Genomic DNA, 13,636 nt, shown 5'->3' on the forward strand with positions numbered 1-13,636 from the left:
AAGATGTCACCATCTTGCCAGAAAGATAAGAAACTACACTTCAAAACCAGATGCAAAGACAGTCAAAGCAAAAAATTTTCAGCTAGTATGCCAATAAAAGTACTTAATTGCTGTACTGCTACTCTCCCAAAGAGCCTTCAAAGTGTATTTTCTGCAGCAGAAGGCTGCATTAACTCATTTGTGTGAGAATGTGTAAAGGAAGTCCAGCAGCTGTTCCAAGGAAATTCCTAGCAGCAGTTGCTAGGAACAGTAAAGAGGGGAAGCAAGGGATAATAAAAAGGACAAAAGGAGGAAGCCAGAAATTCATGGGAGAGGACATACATAATTAGAATTAGGGTGTTAGAAGAAGTGTTTGGGGAATGTGCATATAAAATTTCATTATCATCCATGGTAGCTCTTCCCTCAACAGTAGATTTCCACAAAGTTCATGAGAACAGAAATCAAACTATAGACATACATTGGTACAAGCTTTGATTGTGACAAAGTACTGCAAAAAGATTGCGTCTCTTTGAACATGTAAAAGCAATTGTCATTTCCTAAAGCCATGACTCAGAAACATTAATTCTGTCCAAAGTACTCAGTTACTCAGGATAACAATAACAACATTTCAGAGCTCATCTGAGAACTCAGCCATGATGCGAAATGCCTTTTAGACTCGTGATTTTCATAAGCATCTCAGGAAACTCATCTCAACCTCACCCCTGTCACCACATTAATAATTTCTCTCTAAAATTGCAAAGCCCCAGCTGGCTTCCATTCTGCACTATATCAGTATTATAAGCCAATACCAATACCCACGCTGGACAACAACATACTGTGTGTCTCTCACAGAAAGATCTTTCTCTTCCATGTTGTTACAATTATAACCTTCCTAAAATGTAATGGATTAAACATTTATAACAAACTGAAAAAATATATTTGTCTTAATTTGCTCTAAAATTAAGAAAACCCATGTTTAAATTTCCTTTTCTCCTCACTCTGGCAATCTATAAGCAAGGCCACAAAAACTGCTTCTATTTTTCAGCTACACAGCCTGCAACTACAAAAGTTGCAGAGTTAATACTGCAGAAAGTTGCTGCACCCATAAGCTATCTGGAAGAACTATTTCTCATTTGAAGATATATGTCATTAAAGAAAAATCTAACCCTTTAAGCAATTCTTACACAGACTTTTGCTAATGCTTTGACCTTCCTTGATTTTATTCTTTCACACCTGCTGTGGTGCATAAGCTCTTCTGATGCTCCTCCACTGGAGAACCCAGGCCAGGTATGGATAAAGCAAAAAGTTTAGAACAGTGAGAAGATGAGCAGAGCTGCTCCAGGAGGGGGCCAAGCTACAAACTGGGCAACCCTGGAAGAGTCCATGGCCTCACCAATGAGACACTGTCCCTCAGGACTCCAGCCTGTAGGCAGACACAGGGGTGTGTTACAGGCTCCAGAGACAGCCCCAACAAGGCAAGGAACCCAGGAGCCCAGTCAGGTGCAAAAGGAGACAGAGCTACCATGTGGGTAGGAGTGGCACATCCAGCACAAGTGACAGACCTGGACTTCTATCACATCTACTGGGTGAGGCTGCTCAGGCTGTTACTACTCGTAGCAAAACAAAGAGAAATAACCGAATGTGCTTAGAAATAACATTTTAGAGTCTTGTTTTAATGATATTTGCAGTTCTAAGTCTGAGACTAGCTTAAATTTCTTTTAGGTATTGAGAAGTGTAACTAACATAGATCAAGGAGTCTAAACTGCAAGGGCAAATCCCACCGTGTTCTGCAAGATTTGCCAGATAATCCAGAGTACTGGGAAATTACAATGTTTCCATCCACCTGCATGGCTGTAAAGCCACAGGACCCCTGGGCTGCGTGGTTTTTATCTTATTTTCATGCTCTCAGTTTTATGCTCCACTAAGATGAGGTGGTGAGTGGAACATTTGGAAAGAACAGGGAAAAAAGTCCTTTGCCATGGGAGCTCTTGAATATTTCCTTGTTCCTCTGCTCTGAGATACCAGTGGGTGTGTCAGGCTAGGGAATCATATCAGTGAGCTGCCAGCCAGCAGCTTTTGCAGTGGCTGAAAAGAGAAGCAAAGAGCAAAGCCACAGAGCTCTTGCAATTGGATGTTTTCCAAGGCATCAGAGGAGGGGGCAGATCCTGCTACAAATCAAAGTTAATGTGGTTGTAGGCTTCACCTGGCTCATCTTCTCACCACACCACAGGCTGTTGCCTGAAGGGACAGGGACACATCTGTGAGGGCACAGCCTGCACCAGGTTAACTTCACCCTGGGCTCAAGCCCATCATGAGGGGTGCTGCTCCATGACAAACAGCTATTGGTAGTTTTTGGATTCCATGAATATTCCAACAGTAGTCATAGAACTACTTCTTCCCAAAGACAACTACTACATTTCAAAGTGATAGCATCAAAGTGTTACATACTGTGAAAAAAAATAGCTGTGTCCATGCAAATTATGCAGTCTCAGATTCACTTTTAATAAATGCAATATTATTGACAAAAAAATGTTCCTTTATCAGACTTATGGCTTAATATAAAACCTTGAAGGGAAGATAATTGGTATTACTGTTCCAATGACACCCCATCTCTCCAGTCAGCAGGGACTGGATTCACTTATGTTTGACTGCTCAAACTGACAGTCTATATTCCTAAGGCTGTTGGCAGCCAGCATAAGTCAGAGCAGCCCTGAGGTTGATTTAATTTATACTGATGGACCTGGTGGAACAGGCTGACCTCAGAATGAACTTCATCCTACCTTTTTAGTCTTTTTCCTTACCTAAGCTATATGCTACTCACTGCAGCCTATTGAGTGCCTAAATATGGATACATGCGTACATTTTATTTTTCAGTTGGATAATTGAAAGTCACTGAATAATTCTTAAGTAGGTCTAAGACTGCCTCGAGGAAATTCTTTCCTGATTTTCTATTGAGCTGGAACATAATTTGGGCAGTTTAGTCAAAACAGTGTGAATAATCATGTAGAGCAGTCAATATAGTTTATAGTTTCTAGAGATTCAACACATTTAGATGGCATCTGAACTCGTGATGTAAATAAAAGCTATACCTTTAGGGAACAATTTTTTTAAAGGGTAGAGTTAGGGTAACTCTTTAACCCAGTAATACAGAATTGCTACTGCAAGTAAGAGGCTACAGGCTTTGTACTGAGTTTGAAAGACCACAGCACAGGGGCTTGCCATCTTTAGTTTGCCCAAACTTGTCTTGTTTTCATTTTTACTTGGGTTTGTTTACCTTTTTTCAATTTTCCTGGCCAGACAACTCTGGCTATTTACTGTATTTTCACTTGTCATTGCATAACACCATCATAGTTTTATACAGATAGAAGTAGCAAGTAACCATTCAGTGCAAGATGAGATATTTATGGCTAACAAAGCAGTGCAGAAGAACATGGGCTCAGCATAATAGGTGAGGCCATGAGAGGTGGGGAAGAGATGAACTGTACTGGAGCATCTGGGATGATAAGAGGTGGGGCACAAGCTGGCACTGAGGGCTATAAAAAAGTCACCAGTGTTTAGTTAAAATTCAGAACTGTAGCTGGACAAAGTAAATTTCTAAGTATCAAGATAAAATAACAGGTAGTTAACATGTGTAAAAGACACCATATATATTCAGGTGTACCACATAAACTTGAATATATCCCAGAGCTGCAGACCAATAGAAACAAGCAAAGTAAAAAAGCATACTAGCAAACACAAGTGATCCTAAGTGCATCCTCAAGTGAAAAAAGGAGCCATCAACACCACATTCCTCCAGATATATTACTGTATATCATGACTTGCCATAACAACCCCATCTCCATCTATCTGCAGCTGTTTACATGACCCAGAGCAGCAGTGGAAAGGTGAGCATGAACCCAGAGAAAGTACTGGAAACTCAGTGGTCATGTAACAATTTTAACTGTATTAGTGGGAGGGGGAGGAGGCAGAGAAGAATTTTAATAGGGGTATTTTTGTCTATAAGTATCTTGTGTAATAATGCATCTTGACTAATAGTGGCTTAAATTGTTAAGAATTCAATTCTAGTAACAAATTCTACTTTATGTAGAACGTGTTTGCCCATAAACAAGGTTTATTTTGTATGGTCTAATGTTCAATCAGCAGTTCTCTATATGTACAAATAACTGAAGCAGACATCTAGATCAATAGATAAGTATTATGGCCTATTACTGTGATACTGAAGCTTTCCAACTTGCTGTATGCTGAATTTATTGCTACCTATAAACCTCTACAATAATAAACCATAAATATTTGATGCTCTGACACACCTGGCTCAGCCCTCAAAGATCATTTGGTAGATATTATCATTTTTCTAGGAATAAATATACAAATATAAATTTATATATTCTGATTAGCTGACCCTAATTTGACTTTATTTCTACATATTTTGAAAAGCTGTTTATGACTATATCCTTCAGCCAGTTTGCATTAGTGTCTTTGCATCTCAAGCATTTTTGGAGTAGATGAAATTACTTTATTTCTTAAAGAAAAAATCCAACTTCAAATCAATATTTTTTCTTCAGCATTCTAGGATCCTGTGACAAGGACTTCTTATGGGTAACTTCTCCAAGCTCTTTCTTATTAGAGAATTTTTGCTATTCCTTGTAGGCCCTTTGTGGGTCTTATATGAAAGTTATTTTTGTTTTGCTTTTCTAGGTTCACTTCTCCTACCATGTCCCAGACTATTCAAAGTTTAAATCCACATATAACTTTGGTGCTCAGCTTCACTCTCATGTAATAAAAGACTCTCTAGTAAAGGATAAAAACATGCTTTCACATGGTAGCAGCAAAAGGGAAAGAATATGACAAGGTACCTCTATAATTTTACCCCCAAAGAGCATTCAGTATCCAAAACTAGCATGAAATGGCCAAGAAATGTAAACAAAAATTAGCAAGAGGTATGAATCAGGCTTTACATCTTTTGCAACCTTAAGAACACTGAAGGAAACTTTTAGCACAGAATAACACCGCTCTTATTTTTCCTGTCTACAAGGCAGTAAGAACCTTTTCTGTTAAAAAAAGATGCACTGTGATGGTGAGAGCTCTGTCAAAGTCACATAACTCACCTAAAGCGGCTGTGTCTCTGTGCTGTGGAACTGGCATTCCTGCATCTTGAACCAACGTTACAGAAAAGGGTCCGCATGAAAGGATAAAGGCCCCGACTTGGTAAATCACGAGCTTCTAAGTAACCTAAAACCAAGCAGCAGCAGAAATAAGACCAGTAAGATTGCACTAGCAAACTGTACCATCACACTGTGTTCCCTTGCCCTAAAAAGCCTCTTTGTCACCTGCAAGCAATGAAATTGCATCAATCTCAGGTGTCTCATTTAAGAAAAACTCAGTCACCACAGAAAATGAGTAGCCTCTGCATCAGATTGTAACAACAAGCTACATGTGACATTTGAGAGCAATCTTTGAAAAGCTAATTTTCCTGGTAATAACATTATTGTAGCATCCTGTGGTTGCTGACCCTTCTGCCGAAAATCATGTGACCTGGACTGGAATATAGACTTCTGCACAAAGTGGTATTTCCTCTTTTCTCACAGGCTTTCAAAAAATGAAGGAACTGGTGTTCAGCAATGTCTGAACATGCATCAATCAAGACTGTCTAAAAAGCCACTTTTCCATATCTCTGGAATTATCCACAGCTCTCCATAAAGTAAATATATATAATGCAGGCTACATTCTCTCCAGACTCTTCAGATCTAGAATTGTTTTACCAAACTGATTTTTAATGTAGCTAAAGCTGATTCATCCCTGTTTTACTGGCATTAGTGAATAACAAAGTAAAAAACGGAATAGATTATAATGTCAAAAATAATTCTTTTCTAAATGAAGTTATATTTTGACAAGATAAAAGCAAAATTGGCTTTGTGAGGTGGAGGGAGTCATAACAAGTTTTTAAGCATTAAAGGAAATGGAAGAATTTAACAAAATATTAATTCTCAATCCCAGGAAGTGAGTAGGGGTAAGATTCATCTTGTCTAACTGAAAATAACCACCTCTGAGGCAGTCATCTAAACTCCAATACTCAATAGAAAGCAATAAATACAACTAAAACCCAAGTAATCTCCCTTACTCCAAAGCTGATATTTAAAAATTGTCTTACCAATCAGATCTTAAACTTTGCATCTCTTTCCCACATAAATAACAGTTTCCTCAGATCTTTAGCTGGACAAGACTGAATCCCACTGTAGGACTCTTTCCATTGACTCCACTACATTTAAGTTCCCCCTTCTAGGATGTCTTTAGTGTTTGCTAAATACTTCTACAAGTAGAGGCAACCAAAATAGAACAGAAGTGAAACAAGACATACAGTTTTCCTTGTATTTTGGGGGCTCCTGGAAGCGAATGGCAGCTAGAATCAAGAAAAGTACACATGGCCACAGTATTTCAGTGAGAGAGAAGACCTGAAAAAGGAAATTAGAACATCAGTCTATAGAACATAGGGTTTGGGGAAAAAATCATTAAAATTAACGTATTTTACTTTAAAATAAAAGCATTAAACATCCTCTCTACAACTATTTAAGGAAAAACAAGACCATTAAAGCAAACTAACAACTGACACTTCTATTTGAAATCCTTATAACTGTGAAATGCACATTTTCAGAACAGAAAAGTAGTTTTTGTTTCAATTTATAGTGTTTGTAGATACTTTCCTGAGATCAAGACAGAGACTCTGGCAAGGTGATGACAGAGACCTTCAACTTTCCTATACCTGAGTCTCCTAAGAAGCCAGCAGCATTCTATACCCTGATGCAATTCTTCATGCTCCTCTGAGCTTTTCCTGGTAGCACACCTTCTTGCCCTTCCCTGACTCCCTGGCTGCTGCCATTACATCCTTTCTATCACCTGCACTCAAATGCTCTCCAAAAGCCACCCTCATAATCTTCAGGGAGGAAGACAAGTGAGACCAAGCTAACAGGCCTGAGGCTGCCCACAGCCACATTTCTCATATCCCAGTGTTCCCATTTCCAAGGCCACAATGACAAGGCACACAAGCTAATGTGCCATGCAACTCAGATTTTGAGTGTCTTCTCTGAGCAGATCACACATGCACAGTGCACATTCATGCCTCTGCAGAGAGGCAAATTTCCAAATGGATTGGAAGGAAGAAAAAAAAAAACACCAAGAAAAGCAATTGTGTCAGTTTGCTGCAGCGGAAAGGAAGAAACAGTCATTCAGGCAAGTTTCAAAAGACTTCTAGATTCACTGATAACAGCATTAGGAAAGGGTGAATAGGGACAGAAACACAGTAGAAGTAACAGCCATACTGAAGACCCCCATTAGAGGCTGTTAACTTCTCTGGAGCATACAGGGAATTTTATTTCTAAACTGTCAAAGTTTAACCAAATCCCATCACAGAAGTAAACTTGGGCATGTCAGAAAAATGCCTAAAAACCATAACAGAATGCTTAAGACCAAAATCCAGTGGCAGAGTCTTCCCTGTGGAGAAGGACATCTGTGCTGGACATGAGACAGCTAAAGGTTTCCTGAAATTTAGGGAAATCACCATTTATCTAAACTGATCACACTCAAAACAATACAGGAGCCAACCTAATAAAAGTGAGGATGGTGATTTCAATCTTTTAGGGATCAGCAAGGGTTGGCTGCTCCCCAGGGTGCAGGGATCTGTGTGTAACAGGGTGCAGGGATCTGTGCCACCCAGCAGGGCAGGGGACCCATCCAGAGACCCCAGAAGGGGAGCAGGGAAAGGCTGCTATCACAACCAGCCTCAACCAGGAATCCACATCCTCAGTCGATGACACAGCAGGTCAAGCCAAAGAGTTGCAAAGCACAAGGGCTAAGGCAGAGTGCAGTGTCTCTTGGATTTCTTCCAGGCAGCAGAGCACAGAAGCCCAATTTTGGTTTGGGCTGCTCAGAGACATTAAACTTAGCAGAGGCCCAGAAGCCTGACAGCATCCTCTCCTCCTTGGTATATTCATCCCCATTCCTCCTGTCTGGGGTCAGATGGAGGGCCTTGCTGTGGAGCAGAGTCATTGCTGCAGAGTATCCGTGGGCTCTCTGTAGGAATGGAGCCAGCTGCAGCAGCTGAGGGAAGGGGCACTGCAGAAGAGGCTTGGGAAAGGATGTCACCAGGCTGCCTAGCAGGGCCTGGAAAAGGTCCAGCCGTCCCTGGGGGCACACACACCACCATAAGAGCCCACAGGCAGTGCCTGGGGGAGGTCTCACAACAAGTTCGGGCGCAAGGTGGGAGACCAGAGCTCGAGGCGTTGACAGGAGAAGGCCGTGGGCAGCCCCAGGCTGGGCTCCCTGGTGCCGCCTCGGGGCACAGCAGGAGCCAGCTGCCCCTGAGGGGCAGGAGCCAGCTGCCCCTGAGGGGCAGGAGCCAGCTGCTCCTGAGGGGCAGGAGCCAGGCGGGGCCAGGGCAGCGGGCCCGTGCCAGGAAGGGCTGCCCGGCAAGGCACCGCTGTGCTGGGAGCCCAGAGCTCCCGCTGAGCCAGGGCTAAGGCTGAGCCAGCAACCCAGGCGGCAATCAGGGTCAGACACAGCCATCTCTGGCACAGCCCATGGGAGGAGGGTTCAGCTGGGATAGGGACTGCTGCTCCTGATGACGGGAATTTTGGATAAGAACTGAGAAGAGAGCTGCAGATGAAATAACAGGCTGGAGGACACAATGAACCACCAGCATGCTGTAGGCATTAAGCATGAAAAACTGATCTTAACAAGTTATTTGTTATAAATATGGGAAAGTAATGGTGCTGTATAAGGCTTACTTGTGTTCAAATAGGAAAATTGCCCACAGAAGATTAAAAGGAAAGAGAATTTGCAACATTGCAGGATTGCAGTCTTTGCACAGCTGCTTTGCCCAGGCACTGAGGGGAACTGGAGCATGAGAGCTCATTAAATTCTGGGGAGATGGACCTGGGAGGAATGGTGAGTTTTGAGAGAGATTTAGGACCCAGCTGATTTTAATTCCAATTGTCCTCTAAATTAGGGCATCAGAATTTGGGAATCACGTTTCCTCCTTTACCTAGCTACAAATCTGGATGGTAATAAACATTGTTTAATGCAGTGATGGAAAACTAAAGTAGCCTGGTAGTGTGTATGTCCTGAGTTCCTAGAATCTGTAGTTCTGAAGTAAAAGCTCCTGAAAACAGAAATGAGAATGCGTCTTTGGCACAACTTCAATTTCAAATGCCAACAAGTCAAAATGTACAAAAGAACCTGTCGTGCCTTTGAATCATGTTGATAGAAGGTGATGACGCCAACCTGAATTTCAGTCCCAAGACCTGTTCTTTACAGAACTCTTACATCTGTCACAACTCCTTCACCCTACACAGTGTAATATCGACTAATGTCACATGGCACTCAGGACACTTTGCTAGTTCAACAGCCCTCACTTGTCTTCCAGCCCTAACTGCTGATAAGTAGCCATGAGGAGAAAATTGTCTCACAGACAGCTCTGCATCATATGGAACAGAGCTGAAGCACATCAGATCATCATGATTCTCTCTTCAGATTCACAAGGATCTGACCACCTCTGCACAGGTGGACGATCCACCTGGATTTCTCCTCCCATACTGTAGATGGAGCACCTTCACAGCTCAGTGTTTGCACAACAGCACACAAGGAGGTTTTGCAAGTTCCCCAGGGCACCTTCTGCCTCTCAACAGACAGAATAAAGTTTGCTTTGGATCACCCTTGTAATTCCCAGCTTGGAGGAGTTCTCTATTCAGGAAATCTACCAGTTAGACAAACTTACCACTTACATGAATTAAGATTTTTCTTTTCCTTCAGAAATATATGAAGGAACACTACACAAAACAAGAGGAGAAATAGATCCACATGCAGGAAAACAGGAGATACAGAGAAGCCACTTGATGCACACCAATTCAACATATAAAACTGTTCCTGCATGGAAAAGAATATGACCAACAGCATCCTTCCCCCCAAAAGTATATTTTATATTAGAAAGCATCAGTTTCGTTACTTTGGGGAAGAAATTCCTCTCTAAATCACTATTTTATTGAGGCTAAATATTTCTGAAACTGAAAGCTGTGTGTTTATTTAATTGAAATAATCCTATCCAAAGCAGCCAACATGCTTCACTGTACATCCCCAGATCATAATAGACAAGTGAAATCTGTGTGAAACTATTAATTGAAGTGACCTTTTTTCCCCACAAAAATGTTCTCTCACTTGAGAAAATTAACTTCCTTCTATCCTAAAAAATTGTTTCCAACACAGTAAAGATAAAAGACATCTCATATCTAATTTTCATCATTTTGATTTTGACTTCTGTTGAAGTAGCTGCCACATTATTTTGCATATTGGAATTTGAAAGGTTAAATTAGGCTTTGGAGAGCAGATAAGAAAGGAAATTAAGAAGTTTATACCATTTTAATACACAATACATTCCCTGTATCTAGACTTTGATCTCAGTCATGCAAGCTTTCTTACATTGCCTATAAGCACCTGTAATGTGTAGAAAATTGATTTTTCTCCCTCGACACTACTTACCAGTACTGCTAGGATCTCATGTTAATTAAAAGATAAGCAGTGGCTCTTCAAAACTTTTATGACACTTGTCTCATTTTCAAATTGAGAAGCATTGCTGTATTCAGCCATTTTAGAACTGAACACATTCTCTACTTTTGTTTTCAACAATTAGGCAACAACAGGCAAAACAAGAACCACTTGCAGCCAGCCTGTCCTTAACAATCTGCAGTGAAAAGGGAAAATCGATAGACACACTCTTTCCAATACTAAATACTAATACTAATATTCGATACTAAAAAACATTGAAATATTCTTTTTTTTATAATTTCCAAACACTCACCGGTTGCCTGACACGGCAGAGCCAATTTTTCCAAAACAGAGCCTTGAATTGGTGTATAGTGTGCCCCATATCTTCTTTTCTTTCCTTCACCCACTTGCAGAGTGGCTTCTTAGGGACTTTCTAACTCAGAATCATCTCACCAAGCAGTCCAAACGTATTATTCAGAAGCTGATTAATTCCAGGACTAGTGGATAGTGCAGGAGATTTGCCTGCTTCCTGAGAAAAGATGAGATTATATTTCTGCCTCTTGTTTTGCTTTCATTGGGAAATCTCATCTTTCTGTTTTTCTTCTCAGTGCAATGAACAGTAAGGGGATGGGTTTATAGAAATGCCTTCAGGCTGCTTTAATCCGCAGCATACATTCTGCACTTGTTTCTGCTTTTCTGGAATAAAAATGGATGCAAAAAATGAAGTGGGAGGGTGTGGGGGACGGGGGAAAGAATATGTAACCATATTTGTCTTTTTTCAAAGCTTTGTGACATTTTGTTACTTTAGTGTTTATGTATTTTTGCAGATGCTTACATTTTTGAAAAAGAAATAATAGAAGGAAAATAAATAGGAAAATAACTCTCTTTCACCACATAGCCCTGAAAATGTCAGTATGTGTCTAGAACATCCATGTAAGTACAATGTAGTGATTCCAATGCATCATCAGATGACCATTGGATTTTCTCTTGTGGAAGGTGTATGTTTGACATTTCATTCTCCTTTACCTACATAGAGGGGGAATTTTCCAACAATAGAAAACTCTGTTAATTAATTACCACATGCCACCTGGGATAAAAATCAGTCTTACAGCAGCAGTTCCTCCAGCAAGGAGGTGGGAGAGCAACTCCTTCTGCAGACAGGGAGCATGTGCAGATCTGTAGTAGCAGAGCCAGTGGGAGACCCAGCAGGAATCTGGTGGTGCAGAAGATGACCACCCTACCTATCTGGAATGACACTGTGAGCAGAGGATTAAACTTTCTGGGTTTTTTGTTCTACACAAATGAATTGCCTAAGAATCTGATCCCCAAAAGCTCTCTCTATGGTCAATAGAGACCATAATACATAATACAGCCATTATATAAGGTAATTCAAACCACCTAGAATCTGTAATACGTAGTACATAATACTAATACATAATACTAAGAATCTGACCCCCAAAAGCTCTCTCTATGGTCAATAGAGACCATAATACATAATACAGCCATTATATAAGGCAATTCAAACCACCTAGAATCTGAGTCATGATTCACACACACACAAAAGACAGCATGATGCCTGAACAAATATCCTTTATTTCTTACTATTGCTGAATAAATTGCATCATTGCACTTTCTACTTTTCTGTACTCTTACTGAATGAAAGACACACCCTAACATCCACAGCTATTTTTCCCCATTAAGAATAAAATCCCCCAAAATATAAAAACTTTTTGGATACAGACGTCATCAGAGAAGAATCCAATTTCCATTAGATTTAAGCCAAGGCAGCAATGCTACTTCTTCAATGAACAACTGCACACCTGCAGGTCTAATTAGTTGTGCCAGTTTCTATGGGATGAAGATCAGCTAGTGTTGAGTGCCTTAGCTTTCCTTTCCCAGCAGCAGTTTTGGCCCTTCAGAGCACATTCTAAACTTAGTTACTCCACTTCCTGGGAAACTGACTGATTAGTCTGTTAAAATGTCTCTATTTGAAATGGAAATTTCTGGTTAAATTTTTATATTTTCCATGGTTCAAGGAATAGAGAAAAAACAGACTAAGTAGGTGTCATGAATTCATCAATTTTACATAGTGGTTGAAATCACCTCCCAAAAAGCAGAAATCACAGATGAAGTCATGGCAGAATACTACTAGCTAAACACTTTAATTTTTCAAATATGGTGGGATTTCCTTTTATATTATCTGATCTGAGACTGAAAAATTACTGAAGTAACCATTTAGTTCAAGTAGAAATATGAAAGTCCTCAGGACATACTAAAAACTAAATAGTTTAATGTTTACCTGAATGACATTAAGCACATATGTATCGTTGAGTCAGAATTAATTAATACCTTATCAAAGATCTCCACTTCACACTTGGATGGCACTCCTGCTTTCAGTCAAGCAGTGCTAAAATGCCTGCCATTTCATTTTCTCACTAGGATCAAAGGTGACATTCTGGGATAGCAGTGATGCAGATTCTGTGCACAGCAGAAGTAAGCATTTTTAAACAAATATTTTTTTCAGAAACTGAAATTGAAATACTGTTAATTGTTAATACGTGTGGAATCACACAGCCATTCTGGAAAGCCAGGGAGCAGAATCTATAGAATGAGATTTGTAGGAAGTTATAAGTTACTCAGCATAATTAATTACAAGTAGTTTTTTACTTATCAAAGCTACTGCTATGGAAGACTGTTCTGTCTGTAAGTGTGTGAGCTAAAGCAGCTCATGTGAACCATCTGCCAAATTATTTTGAACAAGCCTTTCTGCAAAATCTCTGCTCGTCCGACTGTGACGTGTTAATTTATTATGCTCTATATAATTACGTTCTCATAAATGTGGCATTCTATTTTCATGGTAACAGGAAACAACTATTTTGTATGCAATTAATGACCAGTACTAATGAACTACTGAGTCCCCATTCTACTATATAAAACAAACACCTTTCACCATCAAGTTACATTGACTTCATTTGTCTCTTACTTCATTAGAGAAGTCTCTCACTTCCTATAGAAATTCAATCTTGCCTTGTTTGGTATCCTCCAGTGGCAGACCTGTTTTTTCTATAATGAAATTTAGGAAAGTAAAAGATATCCTATGAACATTCCCTCGAGAACAATTGCTGCA

General features: G+C 40.1%; 1 long non-coding RNA gene across 1 annotated transcript; it reads right to left on the minus strand.

Annotated features, from left to right (window-relative positions):
- Positions 1–5,098: 5,098 nt before the first annotated feature.
- LOC144246705 (uncharacterized) lies at positions 5,099–11,188 on the minus strand. Its single transcript, XR_013340382.1, has 3 exons — positions 10,823–11,188; positions 6,335–6,428; positions 5,099–5,208 (listed from the first exon to the last, which is right to left on the minus strand). It is a non-coding gene; the product is annotated as an uncharacterized LOC144246705 (long non-coding RNA).
- Positions 11,189–13,636: the final 2,448 nt, after the last annotated feature.

The sequence above is a fragment of the Lonchura striata genome, chromosome 1 (genome assembly GCF_046129695.1).
Source record: "Lonchura striata isolate bLonStr1 chromosome 1, bLonStr1.mat, whole genome shotgun sequence".
NCBI classification, from domain to species: Eukaryota; Metazoa; Chordata; class Aves; order Passeriformes; family Estrildidae; genus Lonchura; species Lonchura striata.